The sequence below is a fragment of the Sarcophilus harrisii genome, chromosome 2 (genome assembly GCF_902635505.1).
Source record: "Sarcophilus harrisii chromosome 2, mSarHar1.11, whole genome shotgun sequence".
Classification (NCBI taxonomy): domain Eukaryota; kingdom Metazoa; phylum Chordata; class Mammalia; order Dasyuromorphia; family Dasyuridae; genus Sarcophilus; species Sarcophilus harrisii.
Window position 1 is genome coordinate 521,154,093 of NC_045427.1, and position 14,125 is coordinate 521,168,217.

The following is a 14,125-nucleotide window of genomic DNA, read 5'->3' on the forward strand; positions in this document are numbered from 1 at the left end:
GCACAGTGGATACAGCACCAGCTGTGAAGTCTTGAGTTCAAATTTGTCCTCAGACACTTAACATTCCCTAGCTGTGTGATCTTGGGCAGGTTGCTTAACCCCAATTGCCTCAGGAAAAAAAAAAAAAAAAAAAGGCTTTTTGATTGTGGTTATTTATTTGCATGTCTTACCTCTTCTATGAGACTGTAAACTTCTAGAAGAAATGGATGGGTTTTTGTTTTTTTTTATCTTTACATCTCCTACCATGCTTTGTGCTTTTTTGGGCTCTCAAAAATGCTTGCTAATCTTTAAATTGAAACTCCTCACTCATCCTTCCCTTTCCTGAAGACAAGGGCTCATTCTTTGAGAAACTCTGCATTATCCCTCTGGATTATTCCTCAATTTTTAAAAAATTAAGGTATTTTTTTTTACACCTCAGTCACACCCCAATACTAGGCAGCTATATAGTGCAGTAAGAGTCCTGGGATTGGAACCAAGGAGAACTAAGTTCACCTGCCCTCAGATACTAGCACTGTGATCCCCTGAGCAAGTCATTTCACTTCTTAACATAACCTTAATTTCCCCAACTTTGTAAAATGGAAATAATACTAGCACCCACCTCCAGTGTTGTGAGGAGTAAATGAAATATATAAACAATTGTGTGACTTAGAGAGGCTTAATTAATGCTTTTCTCCCTTTTTCCATAATATCTTCCATTTTAACAATAAGAAAGCTCAGAAACCAAGCAGAAGCAAAGCACTGATACAGCTAGGCATCCTTCATCTCATCTTCTGCCACAGATTGGCCTCCCTCATCTGGTCCCCATTCCCACCACCTCCTGATGATTTCTGTCTGTCTGTAATCTGTGTCTCCCTTCTCCCTCGCCTTTCTATTTCCTTTGCCCGGCTTCCTCTCCTTCTCCCTCCCCAGTTTTCTTACTAGTCTCACACTTGCCTGATGGTTTCCCTCCTCTTCCCCTTTTTCTCAGCAGCAGTGGTCAGAGAAGGGAGGAGGGAGGGAGAGGATCAATAAGGTTGCTCTTCCAGGTGATTGCTTCATTTCCCTCCAATCTTTTCCATTTGTTAATCCCCTGTGTTCTTCACATGACTGAGATGTCAGGCTCCAGAGTTCAAAAGAATACAACCCAATGTATCTTTTACAGATCATGTTGCCTCCTCAGGCTGGCCAAGGTATTCTCTGGCATCAGCCCACAGCCCTTAACTCGAGCTCCCAGGTCCCGGTCCCTCCTTCCCCTAAGGCCCCTGGACCCAGGGGTGGGATTCCAGAAGGAACGGAGATATTTTAGCAAGACCTCATCTTGCCACATCAACCCTGGTCCGGTCCTGCAGGGCTCATCTGCTGTGAAAATGAAAAGTTAGGCAGGAGAAGGCTCTTGGAATAAAGCCAACCCTTTCCCACCCATACACCTGCTGCCCCACCCTGGCCCATTTGATTAGGGCTCTCTCAGTGCTGGCCTGGAACCAAACCAGTCTGTTAGAATGTCAGAAGAAGAAGAGACGGCTTAGTGACAATAAGAATGAAAGCTGGTATTTAGATGGTGCATTAAGGTTGATAAAGTGCTTTATCTCTGCTAACTCGTTTGATTCTCACAACAACATATATATATGTGTGTGTGTGTGTGTGTGTGTGTGTGTATACACTTGTGTTTATATATATATATGTGTGTGTATATATATATATATATATATATATATATATATGCTATTTATGTCCCCATTTTCAGATGAGGAAACTGAGGCTAGAGAAATGAAGTGGTTCAAGGGTCACCCAGCTTAGTGAATAGCACAGTCAGTTGGGCTTTCTCTACCATCAACTCCCTTTCCCTCCTTTGTCTTGAGGAATTTTCTTCTGGGTCAAACACCTGGAATATTGGTCCTTTGTTTCTCTCTTAGGTAAGTAGCCCTAGGAAAATGGAATCTGGACTGAGGTTTGGAGGCGGACTTACAATCAGAGTATTACTGATTTAGAGATGGGATTTTAGAAATGAGCAAATTGAATTCTGGTAAATTCTTTGCATATTCAAGTTCCAGATTAGGGAAGCAAATGTGGTCATTTACCCATTTGAACCAAAGGAAGGGTACTTTATATGAGGAAGGGAAAGGCAGACTTTTCTGGGACTGTATAATGTGTATCTGAGGGAAGAGTTCTAAAGAATGTGGAGGGCATTATAGAATCTGAGCTAGATTATGATCTCAGATGTTTTAAGAGATTGTTTTACAAGATAATTGTATAAATATGAATGCCTATATTAGATTTAACATATATTTCTATCATGTTTAACATATATTGGACTACTTGCCATTTAGGGGAGGGAGTTGGGGAAAGGGAGGGAAAAACTAGAACACAAGGTTTTACAAGGGCTAATGTTGCAGAATTATCTATGCATATGTTTTGAAAAATAAACCACTTTAATAAAAAAAAAGATTGCTTTAGCTTTATTCTACAACTGCTCTGGAGGTATCTAGGTGGTGGTGAGTAGAACACTGAGCTTGGCATTAGGAAGATCTGAGTTCAAATCTGTTTTCACTTACTAGCTTTGTGATCCTGAGCAAGTCATTAAGCCGTTTGCCTCAGTTCCTCATTGTAAAACGGGGATAGAAGGAAACGACAATGCACTCCTTTGACCGAACAGCAGTGATAACTGTTCTATATCTTCCTCTCTTGATCTGTCTTAGCTGTCGGTCCTTTCCCACTCCCCCTAGAAGCTTCCCTGAATTATTAGAATCAGCTTTCTGACAGGCGTCCCTGCCTCCTGGGTCCCCCCCTCCCCAATCCATACTTCATGCCAGACTGGTCTTCCCCAAACACTACTCTATGAACAAGGTCTACTGGCCCAGTCCCAGCCCCCAACCCCATGGCTCCCAGGTCGGCCTGGCCCTTTAAGGTCCTCTCCACTTTCTCCCCAAGCCAGCTTCCTGAACTTGCTGGAGCTTTTGCTTCAACTTCTGTGTCTTATCTCCTGCTGTTTTCCCCGCCTGCAACAGACATCCCCCTCCTCTCTTCTCTTTGTCCTAGCATCCATCAAGTCACACCTCTCCAGGAAACCTCCTCACAGGGCTGGAAGCTGGAGTTTTGATTGTTATCAATCACACAGTGACTTTGAGTGTTGGCTTTTCAGGGCTCTCTCTCTCCTGCCACCACCCCCACCACAGTCCTGTTTCCCCAGGGCTCGGCACACCTTGAGAAGAGGGGAAACTTAGTGTTTGTTGGATGGGGTTAAATTTAAAAATTCATTCCCCCAATCAGACAGCACCCAGAACTGTAGTTTACATACAGTAGGCCCTCATCTGATGAATGGATATCTCTACTTGTCTGTCTGCCCATCCCTGCCCCCTTCTCCCATTCCCTTTGCTTTTCCCATCCCCCAGGGCTGCATTTTTGACACTTAATTATCTTTATCTTCCAGAAGCATTCCACATTTCCAACTATCACAACCACTCCTTTGGCTTGGGCTAAACATACCAGGCACATACAGCATTAAGTCTGAGACAGAGACCTGGCATTTTCCAGTCTCTCAGTCAAATACTGCCAGGGGCCAGAGGTCCAAGGAGGCTCCCTGAAGCCTTTCCAAAGAGGCATGGGGCTACATCTTTGCCCACTAAATCTTGTCTTCCCTAAATTAAGCACAGAGAAAACCACTTTCTGAGATATTGTGGAGAAATTACTGGAGTGCCTCAAGGGAATAATCATCTCTACTTAAACAATGTTCTAAAATTTGCAAAGTAGTATTGTTGCAGAGGCTTATCTGAGCCTTACAAAAATGCTGGGAGGTCCATCCTCAAGGTAGTCATCAAGCCCATTTTCTAGATAACTGCAGTAAGGTTCAAGAAGGATAAATGGCTTTCCCAGGATACAGACCTAGAAAGTCTCAAGAGACAAATTTAAAATCAGCCCTTCCTGACTATAAGTCACACACTAAGCTAACCTGCTTGAAGATTATGATCGTTTCCTTTTTTTTTTTTTTTTCTGAGGCAATTGGGGTTAAGTAACTTGCCCAGGGACATGATTTCCTAAATAAAAAGGAGAAGAAAGCTGGCAAAGTATCCGTGAAGACTGAGAGAAGCCATGTAGTGCAACTCCTGTGTTTTGCAGCTAAAGAAACTGAGGTCCAGTGAGGAGCAATGACTACTCAATGTCATTGGAGTTAATGGCACAGTCTAGACTGGAATCCAAGTCCTTTGGTTTGATTGGGACTCCCAGATATATCTGATTGCATGCTGCCTTTCCCATTGGACTGTGAGGATCTGAGAATGAACAAAAGTCTTTTGCCTTTCTTATTCTTCCCTAATTCCCTCCCTCCCTGATTTCCCTTCACTTCTTTTTTCTTTTCTTCCTATCTCCCTCCCTTTCTTTCCTTCCTTCCTTCCTTCCATCTTTCCTTCCTCACTTCTTTTTTTCTTTCCTCCCTTCCTGCCTCCCTTCTTTTTTTCTTTCCTCCCTTCCTGCCTCCCTTCTTTTCTTTCCTTCCTTCCTCTCTTCCTCACTCCCTCCTTTCCTTCCTTCCTCTTTCTTTCCTTCTTCCCTCCCTCCATTGGTCCCTGCATCTCCCTCCTTTCCTCTTTTCTTCCTTCCTCCCTCTCCTTTCCCCTTTTTTTTCAGCCCCACTCAATAATGAGATCTGAGTAACTCAACTCTCACTATATGGCTGGGAGTGAAAACAAAGCAGAAGTCTCAGAACCCCCAATTCCTGGACCTCGGAGTCCCATCAGGAAACACATGATTAAAAACAGAGGGTCCCAGAATAGCACATTTCAGTTTCCATTGCTGCCTGAAGCCCTATTCCCATTAGCTTTCTAATAGGCCAAGTGACTTTTAGACAAATAACTTCCCCTCTCTGGTCTTGTCTCCAGGGAAAGAATAACCCCTGGCTTTTTCAAGGATGCTGGGAACATCCTAAGCATAGGCCCAAGTGGTGTTTAAGCCACCATTCTCTAGAAAATGAAAACAAGGAAAGTCACTCTCTGTTTCTACACCCACCCCAATGGCACGGAAATGAAAAGAGCACTAGATTTGAGATCAAAAGCTCTGAGTTTGACTCTTCACTACCTAAAATGACCTTGGACAAGGAACTTGGGACTCCGAGTTCTTATCTGTAAAATGAGAGAATTGAATAAATTATTTCTAAGGTTTCTTCCAGCTTTAAGGGGGGGGGGGGAAGAAATTGAATTGTTCAAGACAATAGCGCAGTGGTTCAGAGAGGAGAGAGAAGCAAAGAGGAAGAGAGAGAGAGAGAGAGAGAGAAAGAGAGAGAGAGAGAGGCAAGGAGGAAGAGGGAGGGAGGGAAGTGGGAGAAAGAGAAATCACAAATGTATTGAGTACTTATGATGTGCACCTTAGATTTTGTACTTTTCAGAGCACTTTACTATCTATTAAACTAGGACAGATACATTTAGCTTCATTTTAGATATGAAGAAAAGCCACAGAATAGGAGAATAGCCTGCCTAAGGTTATACAGCTAGTTACAAAGCCTAGAGTTATTTTAAGAGAACTCTCCTATTTTGAGTTTAGTTGGAAAAGGAAAGAGACTTGTTCTGAAGAGAGATTTGGATGCTAAAGATGTTCTGGGATATGACTCAAGACTATCCTGCTTCTTCACAGATTGTCCATCTTCTGGGGAAATGAATGAGAGGAGTATGGCCCTTTAAATCAATGACATCATGGGTCACAATCTCAGTTAATGAGGTCTCTCAGTAGTTTGGGATACAGAAGGATGGGAGAGAAGAGAATCTGCAACTCATCAACCCCACCCTGTCAATACTTTTAAGTGGCCAGGGTGGTGAGGAAGCTGACTTTATCTGATAGAGCAATTGGGAATGAAACTGGGCAGGACTCCAAACCAGGACTCGGCTGAGATTTAGGCGGCACTGAGAGCCAGGATCTCCAGGTCCATCTCAGGCACTTGGGGGCAGACTGAATGCCAGGAGCCATGTGGCTACCATCTTTAAACCTATGACCTGATGGAAAGGTTTCTTGGACAGGGAGCTGGATCTCCTATAGATCAATCAAATGTTTATGGAACACCTGCTACATGGGAAGGACTACAGAGGATACCAAGAAGTGCTAACACCAAGGAGTAGCCTCTCAGGAGATGTTCACTGAATGAATAAGGAGACAGCATGATGTCCTTCCAGGAAATAATAGAAACAGCTCAAGTTGACATGCAAGGGACAATGTTCCAAAAGTCTTAGTGCAGATTAAAGTTTAGAAACTTTTAGCTAAAAACTCCCAATACTTTTGGGACCCTCTCGATAGCCTATTAGGTTTTCAAAGTGCTTTTCTCAAAATACTATGAAGCAGAGCATGAAAATACTATTCTCATTTTATAAAGTATTTCAGAGAGGTGAAATAATTTTGATGAAGCACATATATGAAGTCACACAGCTACTAAATAAAAAAGCCCAAACTCCCAGATTCTCCAGTTCACAATTCAGCATGCTTTTCATTAAAATCGAGTTGTCATCTACTGGTCATCCTGCCATCTAGGGGAGGGGGTGGGGGGGAGGGTAAGAGGTGAAAAATTGGAACAAGAGGTTTGGCAATTGTTAATGCTGTAAAGTTACCCATGTATATATCCTGTAAATAAAAGGCTATTAAAAAAAAAAAAAAAAAAGAGTTGTCTGCCCAATTTCTTTCTGTAAGTTCCCCAAAAGGCATCAGTCTTCCTTTCTCCAGTCTACTTACTGAATTGAATTGTTCAAGACAATAGCGCAGTGGTTCAGTGACAAAGTGAGCATGATAACCTAGATTTTCAGTTATCTGGTCCAATTCTGTTTCTAGTATATCACTCTGCCACAGGAGATGGGCACAATGGATAAAAACTCATCTTCCTGAGTTCAAATCTGGCCTCAGACACTTAATAGCTGTGTGATCCTGAAAAAATCACTTAACCCTATTTGCCTCAGTTTCCTCATCTGTAAAATGAGCTGGAGAAGGACATGGCAAACTCATTCAGTATCTTTTCAGAGAAAACCCCAAATGGGACCATGAAGAATTGGACATGACTGAAAAACAATTCAACAACAGTCAGCAGCAAAGTGAACGAGATAACCCAGATTTTGAGTCCTCTGGTCCAGTGATATTTCTAATACATCACTCTGCCTCTCTTTGGACACAGGAGGTAAGCAGGATCACACAGAAGTGGACCTTGAATTGAGCAAAAAGGATATGTAGTTTTGAACTGGTAGGGAAGAGGAAGAAAAGTGTTTCCAGCCAGGGTAATAATAGTAGGAAGAAAAGGATAGTGAGTGAAACTGTTAGAAGCCAAGATATTCAGTAGAACTTCGAAACATTAACTTTCCTATTTTCCAATAGTAATGAAATCCAGGATCTGAGTGCTCAGGACTAGGTATTCGTGCTCTCCTAGTTGAATTAACTGCTGCCTATCCTTGATCTACGTTTGTGCATCTGGTCAAGAGAACCTGGGGAGTTGACTGTAGGCGTGGGAGGTGCTTCAAGAGCAGACTCTGAAGGCAGATCACATTTGACTCTAGAGTCTCTTTCCCAGACTGAGGCCCTTGGGACTGAGGGGAAATGTCTCAACTTTTGTGAAGAGGGGAGGGAGGGAGGAAGGGAGAGAATGAAGTAAACATCCTCTATGATGCAGGGTAGAGGGTCACTAGGAGCCTAGCTCAGCTTCTGGGAGGAGCAAAGTTGAGGATCCTGGAAAAAGTGAAGAAAACATTTTGAATGTCTTCAGAAGTAGGGTTTGGAGAAGAAAAAAATAATTAAAAAAAGCTGAAGTCAGAAAAGTGAGAAGGAAGTTGAACCTTAAATCTCTAGGCACATCAAAGTGCTCCTGGCTTTGTTACTAAATGTGTGACCTTAGACAAGTAACTTCATTTTTCTTGACTTCTTCCATTCATAAAACAAAGATGGTCATAATTGTCTTCTTTCATCATAAAGCTGTGGCAGGAATTGAATGAGATAGATAGATAGACAGACAGACATTTGCAGACAGAAGTATAAAGACAGATTTTAAAAAGACAAATGTTGTTCAGGTGTGCCTTATTCTTTGACTCTATTTGGGATTTTCTTGGCAACAAAACTGGAGAAGTTTGACTTTTCCTTCTTCAGATTTTACATATCAGAAAACTGAAGCAAATAAGGTTAAGTAACTTGTCCAAGGTCATACAGATATTAAGTATCTGAGGTCATATTTGAACTTGTTTTCCTGGCTCTAAATCTAATGCTCTATCCATTGAGCCACCTAGCTAAGAGAGATACAGAAAGACAGAGAAAGAGAGAGACAGAAAAGGGGGGGAGGGAAAGGAGAGGGTGAAAGGGAGAAGGGAAAGGGGAGGGAGAAGAGAAAGACAAGGAGAGAAATGAGAGAGACAGAGACAGAGACAGAAAGAGACATGCAAAGAGAAGAAAAAGGAGAAGAGGAGGGAAAGGAGTAGAAAAGGAGAAGAAGGGAAGGGAGAAAGCTAAGTTTTATTAAATACTAAGTGCTAGGTTCTATGTTAATACAAAATGCTGATATTATACAAACATATTTTTTAATTGTAATATATAAGGACGCTTATATTTTAATAGGGAAAACTATAAATGAGGGCTATGGAAAGGGAGTGAGATACTCATTGAATAGGTGAAAAATGGCTGTAGGGAGCCTCTTTCCTGGCAAAATAAAGTGAGAACTCACCCATCAGAACAGAGGCCAGATTACCAGTTTGAAAAAGAGAGGAATAAAAGCATGTTAAAATATAAGGGATCAATATAATTAACAATACTTCATTACTTCAAGTATCTATTTTTCATTATTCCTTTTGCCAACAGCCTCAGTACTTCAGTTCAGACCCTCATCACCTCTCACCTGGAATACTGCCAATAATTGGTCTCTGCTTCAGATTTCTAGTCTGTCCTCCAAATCAAAAAGCCATATCAACAAGCATTTGTAATTGGTTATTATGTGTAAGGAAAAAAACAGTCCCTGTCCTCAAGAAGCTCACAGTCTAACAAAAGAGATAACATGTATAGACACAATTTGAAAGTAATCCCAGAGATCCAATTCAGTTCCAATTGATCAATGATGGACAGAATCAGCTACACCCAAAGAAAGAACATTGGGAAATGAATGTGGACTACTTGCATTTTTGTTTTTCTTCCCAGGTTATTTTTACCTTCTGAATCCAATTTTTCTTGTGCAACAAGAGAATTGTATGAATCTGTACACATATATTGTATTTAAGATATATATAACATGTTTAACATTATGAGACTGCCTGCCATCTAGGGGAGGGGAAGGAAGGGAAAAGTTGGAACAGAAGTGAATGCAAGGGACAATGTTGAAAAATTATCCATGTATTATGTTTTGTCAATAAAAAGCTATAATTAAAAAAAAAATAAAGTAATCTCAGAAGGAAGTTGCCAATATTGAGGGAAGCTGGGGAACTTCCCATATAGTCAAAGTCAATCTTCAAAGATGTACCTGTTCAATAAATTCCAGTGGTTCCCAATTACTTCAAGGATTAACTACACATTCCTTTGGCATTTAAACCTCTTTACAAGGTGATTTCTACTTTCCTTTTCAGCTTTATTATACACAGTGATTCCCTTCACACATTCCTTTATTCAATCAGCATTGGTCCTCTGGCAGGACTCAAACATGCCATTCCATCTCATCTCTAGCCCAAATTGTTCCCCATGCTTGGAATACTCTTTATCTTCACCTCTGTTTCCTCCAAAGTTCATTTCAAGAGGTACCTTTAACAGGAGGCCTTTACTGAATATGCTAGTGTTTCTATATCAAAATTATCTTTATTTTGGACATATTTTGCACATACTTATTTTGTATCCCTTATAGAATATAAGCTTCTTGAGGGGAAGGGCCTGTTTTTATTATTGTCTTTGCAAGCCCACACAGAGTAGGAGATTAATAAATGCTTACCAATTACAGATAAACACATTTTTTTTGTTCAGTCATTTTTAATCACTCTTGACTTTTTGGTGATCCCATTTGGGGTTTTCTTGCATAGATACTGGAGTGGTTTGCCATGTCCTTCTCAGTTCATTTTACAGATGAGGAAACTGAGGCAAACAGGGTCAAGTGATTTGTCCAGAGTCACACAGCTTATAAGTGACTAGCAAATTGGTCTTCAGGAATTTCTGAAAAAAATTCACCTCCTGATGGTCAATCTTCTGGCTTTGAAGCTCTTTGAATTTAGCCAGGACAAGCCCACATAGTACTTGAAGCCTTGGGAAGGCCTTTTCCTACCCCTAGGTTCATTATAATAGCTAGTATTTATATAGTACTTTTCAAGTTTTACAAATATCTCATTTCATCATCACAAAGACCCTGAGAAGTAGGTGCTATTATTACTTCCCCTCCCATTTTACAGATGGAGAAGCTGAGGCAGGCAGTTAAGGAACTTAAGTGAGTAATTTATTTTACTTTTCTGGGTCTAAGTGTATTAATTTTCCAAAAAAGAAAGACTTGTAGGGAATGATTTAAAAGTTTCTTTTTCACTCCCATTTCTGTGCTCCTTTCCCAATGGGTGAGCCTGCTAAATAACCAAGCCTATACTGTCAGTCCAAGGTCATCTCCACTTACAATTCTGCATCAGTAATTAATTAAATAAATAAAACCCACATTTATCTAGGTTTCTTTGACTCAAGCTTCAGCGAAAGATTATTCCTGGAAGGAAATCTCCTTCAGCTTCTGGATGTCTATAGGTTTTTTTGTTATTTTTCTGAGGAAGGGTGGGGTTGTGAAGTGAGAGTTGGGGATAGGGAGGGGTTGGAAAGAAGATGTTTTTTCCTTGCTGTGACTGAAATATTAAGAACAGGAGGTTCTTTAGACAGGGAAGACTCAGTCCTACTTGAAAGAAAATGGGAATAGCCCAACAGGTAGATCTGGTGGTTACAATGGATACAGTGCTGTATGTAGAGTCAGGAAGAACTGACGCTTGCTGTGTAATCTTCGGCAAGTTCCTTAACTGATTGCCTCAATTTCCCCATCTGTAAAATGGGAAGGGAGGTAATAAAAGCACCTACCTCTCAGGGTCTTTATGAGGATAAAATAAGATAATATTTGTAAAACATTTTGAAAAGCACTATATAAATGCTAGCTATTTTAATGGACCTGGGGGTAGGGAAGGGCATTCCCTTTTTACATTTCTTTCCTCCAGTTCTGAATTTATTCAAAGATAGTAGAAGATTGGATAGCAGAAAGCAATAGGGAAACCAGCGTTCTAATCCCCAACTAACACATGTGGGACCTTAGGCAAGATATTTAACCACCTCTTTCCCCATCAGAACAATAGGGATAATATGCTAATAGCTCCTGAGGTTACTGTAGTGAATGAATTAAACTGGGAGGTAGTCTTATGTAGGCAGAATAGAGGGTGTTATTAGTGAGGGGCTCCTGGTAGAGCCTCCTACCACAAACTGTTTTGATTCTTCTTGTTATAGTTCTTAGAACTTCACTATTAGAGTTTCATTCCTTTGAGTTAAACACATCTCTCCCCTCATATCTGTTTTTAACATACTAAGTACTTAATAATTCACTGAAAGACATTTACATGCTAACTAGGTTACTTGAACTTGCTACTTTCAAAATTTCTGCTGTGTCTAACTTAGACACTCATGTAGGTTAATTTACTCTCTTAGGTCACCATGAAGAAGCCATCCAGACCCAATATTTTTTTAAAAAAATAAACCTGTGTCAAATATGGAATTTCTTGATGACTTCTTTATCTAAAAACTTTGAATATATGTATATACATTACATATGTATATACATTATATATGAAAATATAACCTTTTAACTTTAAATGTAAATGTATATATATATCACAAGATACAAGTATATACAAATATGCACATATATACACATACATACATAATCATTTATACAGCAGCTGTGGGTTAGTGGATAGAGAGCTGTCCTCAGAGAAAGATCTAGCTTTAAATTTTACTTCTGTCTACACAACTCAGTCTTAGTGTCCCAGGAAATTCTCTTTAGAAAGTGTAGATCCAATACCAATCTGCACTCGTAAAGGATTTCCAATGTCAATGAAATCAGATTCCCCACAAAAGAAGCCCAGTCATCTTAAAACAATTTCCTAAGTTTATCAGATCCCTTTCTTCTCCTGAGCACTGAAGACTAGCAGGAGAGGGGAAGGCTCTGAAGAATGGGGGGGAGGGACTCTAAGAAAAAGAAACTAGCAGCACAGGGAGGAGGCCTGGCCAGCTCTCTACCACTCAGAAAAGTCACTGACTTATAAAAGGCCAGAAGGAAGATAGGCTGGACATTCCTATTCTTAGCTCTTTTCTCTTTCTTAGAAACTGTCCAGATAACTTGCCATTATGGAAATAATCCAGGAATATGTCTGGCTTGCTTTGAGCTGTTGACCCAACACTGAGGGTACCCCCAGTCAGGCCATGTGAGCCTAAGGAGAGTGAGGAAAGTAGGCAAGAGGCAGGATTTTCGGTGACCTTTGCTTGACTGGGAAGGACTCTGGACTGGTAGAGGTTTAGCAAGTACCATTTTCATTGTTGCTAAAGCTTAAAATGCAGCCTGAAGTGGGGAACCATGTTTTCAGTCAAGAGCCAGAGACTCATGGGAAAGTAAGTAAAAGGCCACATTTCAAAAGCAATTTCATTTAGGTTTTGGCTATTTCGTTTAAAAAAAAAAGTATAAAATGTTCAATGTGCCCAAATCAGAAGCGGGAATGTGAAACATTATTTAATAAATTCTGGGAATAAACATTAAATAGCCAAGTTAAGATAGGAGAGAAGCCGAAATAAGAGAGAATAAGAAGAATGGACAAAAGAAAAAACAAAAAAGAGAGAGAGAGAAGGGGGGGATGAGGGAAAGATGAATACACAGAGGAGAGAAAAGGAGCAACGGGAGAGAGAAAAGAGGCAGTGAATAATAAGATATTTGAATTGCTTTGGAGGTTTGGAGGTGAATAAATTCAAGATCAGACCCTAGGATTTGGTGTGCTTGGTCTGTTTTTCTGTCTTAGACTGCTCCTGGAAAAGGTGATTAGCTTTTTAGCTATCATTCACAGCAATTCTGCTCCTTTAATCATGAGGATTTCAGAGGTTCCACCCTGAATAAGATAGCCAATGAGAAGAATCAGGGGCAAGGGTGGGTGTAGGGACTTAGGAAAGAGGTTATACTCTAGTTGTAACTTGGTAAAGATCAAAATATTGCTGAGGGTTGGATCTGGCTTCTAAAGCAGAGATTGACCATCCCTAGCTTTTTAGGACAAGGGAATCTCAAACCATAGGAGTAGCGACAGGATTAAAATGGTCCTTCTCCAGCAGTCACTTATACATAGAAACAGAAAAGAAGGTGGTAGTTAAGAAAGATTAGGACAACTATCAATTGGGAAATGGCTGTATGGCTATGGTATATGAATGTAATGGAATACTTTTATTCTATAAAAATTATTTTCAGGATGATTTCAGAAAGCAGTTCAGGACGAATTGATGCTAAGTGAAGTGAGTAGAACTAAGAGAACAATATGTACAGCAACAAGAAGATTATGTGATGATCAACTGTGATAGATTTGACTTTTTTCAACAATGAGGTGATTGATTCAGGCCAGATCTAATAAATTTGTGATGGACAAAGCCATCTGCATACAAAAAGAAGACTATGGGGACTGAATGTGGGTCACAACATTGCATTTTCACCTTTTTTGTTGTGTTTGCTTGCTTTTTGTTTCTTTTTGATCTGATTTTTCTTATGCAGCATGATAAATGTGGAAATATGTTTAGAAGAATTACACATGTTTAACCTATATCATATTACTCACTGTTAAGGAGATGGGGGAAGGGGAGGAGAAAAATTAAGAATACAAGATTTTTCAAGGTTGAATGTTGAAAATTATCTTTGCATGTATTTTGAAAATAAAAACGATTATCAAAAGAAAAAAAAAGAATGTTTAGGGCAAATAGCCACTAAAAAAAAAAAAAAAAAAAAAAAAAAAGCTAAGGAGGAGAGAAAGAAGGAAAATCTGTTTAGGAACTCTAACAAAGAGCCATCTAGCCAGAAAGGAAAGCGACTCACTCATTCAGAGAGATTTCTCCAAGTGCCAGACCAGGAGACTTACTACTAAGGAAAGCTAAGTGCTGTCTTTGGGGTGGGGTAGGGTAGGGAGTCCTTATATAGCTT